Below are 5,000 nucleotides of genomic sequence, written 5' to 3'. Positions count from 1 at the left end.
AAACAAGTCCGTCGCCTCTGCTGTAACCCAAGGAGACCCTGATGATGAAAGGTCAAGAGAGGCGTGGGAGCACAACACCGCGCGCCACACACCTCCCACCACTCACCGCACACCTGGCCTCCTCTTGCCGCATCATCCAAGGAGGAGAGGATTCACTCACTGCTGACCTAATTTGCCGTAAATAGCAAAGTTTACTTAGGCGAAGGGAAAGTTGTGTTACGCCTCATCGAAACATTACCGTTGCCGCGCGAGTACTGACAGAAAGTGTGTGTTTGTTCCACCTGAACCACTTTTTAAATAACTGCTTTTTATAGTTACAGTTCTTGTGATTGGTGATCAGTATTGTCTTTTTCAGTCGTGGGTACTTTCGTAATACATCTGTCTTTTATTTTGGTAATTTCCTAAGTATTTAACACTTTAAAATAGGGCAAATTTTTTTCTCATAATCATGCACTTACAATCATTGAGACTCATTCTTCTGGTACAGTCTCTTACTTAGACTAGAAATTATGAAATTGGCCTCGTATTCTTTCCTTTGTTTCCGCGTGCCCATGCAAACAATTTTAACACTGCTTTAAATGTTAAAGAAGATCGATCATGACAGTAAAATAACTAAAGATCTATCAGATTTGTTATTGACGTTATTTTTTTCTTATCTGTATATAATGTACTCTCCATTCTGTGGAGTACACATCACTGCAAAAAAAGCTAAACACTCATAACTTGGAAATAAAATGTATAGATTAACATAAAGCTCTAGTGTGTGTGTGTGTGTGTGTGGGTGTGTGTGGGTGTGTGCATTTCATAAACGTAAGTGATTACGATATGAAAGTAGCGTAGATTAACTGTGAAGCAAGTTTCTGGCGTGACCTCCCCAGCCTTCCCGTCGCGCCTCCTCTTGCAACATCGGCGCCACCTGCTGTGTTCCCGTTATGGCCTCGGCAGCGGCGCGACGGCGAGATAACGATAGCAGAAGTGATGCCGAGGTGCGTGTAAGAGTCCGCAGGTGTGTAACGCACGAGGCTTTAGTACCGTGTCCTTATATTAACACCACCCAGTACAACCACAGAGAGAGAGAGAGAGAGAGAGAGAGAGAGAGAGAGAGAGAGAGAGAGAGAGAGAGAGAGAGAGAGAGGCTGTTTAGAGTTCATCAGAATTAATTTTTAGTGTGACATCGTTAGTGGAATGAGTTATGCCATTAATCCTCGCAAAGTTTAATCACTTTTTAACTCGTGGTTCATTAGTCTGCTAAGCGTGCACGGAACCTTACACTAGTTACACGGATCTTTTTTTTTTTTTTTTTTTTTTTTGTTTTGTTTGTTTGTCCCATGTAATTCCGTGAAAGAAACGTGTATCGCTACGAGCGGCGTCGGTCTCATTTTCAGTGAATGTGTTTTCTGAGATGGAACGCGAGCGGCTTCTTAAATTACGTTTTCTTAAATGCATGTTACTTTCAATGGAATATTCGGTCGAGCGATATCTTGTTTTATACTGTATTGCTTTCCTCTGGCGCAGAAAATTTGTTCTTCCTCCCACTCAGCTTTACTGTTAAGTGAGTTTTTGCAAGTTTTTACAAATGTTTTTGCGATTTTATTGCAGAATGCCTTCATGTTGTGAAATGTGACGCCTGACGTATTTCAGTGCAGGAAATACCATAACATTGAATCTTCCGGAGAGAGAATTATATTTATATGATGGTTCTGACGCGCTGGCCTGTGCACCCAACACACCCACTGCCCCCCTCCCCCCCAACACACACACACACACACACACACACACACACACACACACACACACACACACACACACACACACACACACACACACACACACACACACACACACATACACACATACAAACACGCACACCCACCCACCCACCCACTATACACACCCACCCACCCACCCACTATACACACCCACCTCCCACCCACACACACACACACACACACACAGGGCCGTCGTGACGTGCGAGGCGGAAGGCCGCAAGCAATTAAAAGCTCATTCCACTTGCCCGTGTCCCGCACCGCGTCCCCACCTTAACTAAGCGAGACTTAAAGCAGCTGTAGTGTAAAGGTGTGCCGCTGCCATGCAAAGAGGGCGAGGGAGTGGGGAACGAGGGTGATTCAACAGATTACAACACCGAATTATGAGTCTGTCGCTGCTGCTTGTGCTGCTCCCAATGAGGCTTTGTCGCATAAGTGTGATAGTGTTGTTGGGGAATAAGTGCGTGCCTGCCTCCTCATTTCCCCCTCCTGCTACCTCCCTGCTCCACCCTCCCCCGACCCAGACACCCCAGGCCGTGTTCTCCGCCGCGCTGTGCTGTGCTGCGAGGGAGAGGTATCAAGGGGCAGTAATTGTATTCCGCTCCTCAGCCTCAGAGAGGTTGTAGCGCCTCACACAAGCATTCGAGGTCACTCCTGCCGCCGCCAACACCAGTAATACCACTACCACTACTACTTTCACCACCTCCACCACCACCACCACCACCACCACCACCCGTAACACCGATATATATATATTTTAATGGTGTGTAGATATGCCACCAGTGCAAGTAACACTACCAACACTAATGCCGGCATCAGCACGACTGTTGCAATACCGCTTGTATCTGATCCACCACCATCACCACCACAATACGTACATATTGGTGGCCGGTGCAACCACCACCACCTTGAGAATGTCAGGTGTACCTTTGCAAGTTAAGTCTCGGCATTCGTGTATAATGCACTACGTAGAACAGGTGTTCGAGGTACGACCTACTTTGGCATTTTCTCTCCATCTAGATTGGCGATCCTTCTTTCGTCACTGTATTAAATTTTAATTCGAATCGTAATTTCATAAATAATTTTTTTTTTTCGGAACTTTATGAGTTTGGTGTGCATGATCTCGAGGTATTTTAGTCTGAAATATAGCAGTTGTAATTTTTAGGTTGTCATTTTCTTTTGTAAAGTTGTGTCTCGTTTTATTTCAATTGTTATGATTTTATTCTATTACGAGGACGTGTTACACGCGACTCAGGGCAGCTGGCAGAGTGGAGGCGCAGGGAATGGTGGCAGTCAAGTAACAAACACACTACCGTAGAGAGAGAGAGAGAGAGAGAGAGAGAGAGAGAGAGAGAGAGAGAGAGAGAGAGAGAGAGAGAGATACAAACAGACAGGCAGGCAGGCAAGTAGGAAGGCAGGCAGCAAGAGACAGACACAGAAACGCACTACCACTGAACACCACAGAGACCCCTTCAAGAGAGAGAGAGAGAGAGAGAGAGAGAGAGAGAGAGAGAGAGAGAGAGAGAGAGAGAGTTGGCGTGAAGTGAAGTGGAGAAAAAGTGAGGTGAGCCAGACAAAGAGGCGGCAGTCGTCACTCACTCCTCGAAAAACGGGCGAGCGGATCAGGTCAGCGGGCGCGGCGAGTGTTTACCGAGTCCGCAATGTCTTCTTGATGGCTCCCGGCGGCACACGCGGCTGGCCACCACGCTCTCTGATTTCCCAGCGGATTCTATCATTCACTGCCTGGTGTGAACTTTCTCTTCCGCTACTGCCACCTCTTTCTCTCTCTCTCTCTCTCTCTCTCTCTCTCTCTCTCTCTCTCTCTCTCTCTCTCTCTCTCTCTCTCTCTCTCTCGTTTCCTTGCCTCTTTTTCTTTTCTTTCGTTTCTCTTTTTATTTTTCCTTACGCTTTCTTTTCTTTCCATCACTTTCTTTCCTTCTTTCGTTTTCTTTCTTTCTCTGCCTTCCTTCTTCCCTTCCGAATTTTTCCTACCTTTCTTTCGTTTCAGTTTCTTTCCTCTCGCACGCCTTTCTTTTTCTTTCATTTTCTTTCCTATTTTTCTTTTCTGTTGCTTACCTCTTACCCTCCTTTCTCGCTCTCTCTTCCATTCTTTTTCGTTCCGTTTCCTTTGATTCTCTACGTGTTTTCTTCACTCTTTCCTTCCTTTCTTTCTTTACCTATCATTCTCTATCTCTTTTATAGACTGTCTTTCCTTTCCTCCCTTCTTTTTCTTTCTCTACTTCAGTCCTTCTCTTCCCTCTTTTATGCTCCCTTTTTTTCATTTCTTGTCTCTCGCCCTCCTTTCCCTTCCTCTCTTTCTTTCCTTTCGTTCTCTTTCCTTCTCTCCCTCCCTCCTTTCACCTCTTCCCCATGTCACGCGTGAGTCCCGCCAGCCACGTAAACTCGTACCTGTGTCAAAGATTGCCTCTCCCTCTCCCTCTCCCTCTCTCTCCCTCTCCCTCTCCCTCTCTGTCTCTCTGTCAACCTTCTCTCCTGTCCTCCTGTCCTCGTTCCTTTAGCGAGGCACCACAGCCAGGCGTCATGTCCCCTGCCACAACACCCCCCTGCTATCTTTCCCCTACCAGAAGACACCTATTCCTCCTCCTCTCGCTGCTCATCATTATCATCACCTTCTTTGTCTTCTATTTCTTCTTGTTCTTGTTGTTCTTATTTTTGTTCTTGTTCTTTTCTTGCTTTTTTTCTTTTCTTTCTTTCTTTTCTTTCTTTCTTTCTTCTTGTTTTTGTTATGTTCTTCTTGTTCTTATTCTTCTTGTTCTTGTTCTTCTTGTTCTTGATATTGTCCTCCTCCTCCTCCTGCTCTTCCTCCTCCTCCTCCACTCAAGGTGTTATCAAAAAGTTCATGTTTTTCTTTTCTTTCCATTGTCACGCATTGAGTAGATTTATGTTCGCTGATGAAAGGATCCAAGTAACGGAACTCCTTTCTTGGGTTAGTTTGGTTGTGATGGTGATAATGATGATGATGATGATGATGATGATGATGATGATGATGATGATGATGATAATAGGTAATGGTATACGTACATGTCAGTGACCTTTGTGATTATTTCAATAGCAATTTTTCTACTTTTCCTTTTGTGGAGAGATGATAAAAGGAAGTTGGAGGGAAATCCCGTTTTTTTCTTGTACTAACTGGTAATGATGCTATAATAATTATAATAATTGGATAAAACCCCCTCCAAAAAATTGTCACTTGTTACAGATTATTACAACAAT

This window comes from Scylla paramamosain, chromosome 1 (genome assembly GCF_035594125.1).
Source record: "Scylla paramamosain isolate STU-SP2022 chromosome 1, ASM3559412v1, whole genome shotgun sequence".
Lineage (NCBI taxonomy): Eukaryota > Metazoa > Arthropoda > Malacostraca > Decapoda > Portunidae > Scylla > Scylla paramamosain.
Note: the sequence above shows the minus strand (reverse complement) of the source record.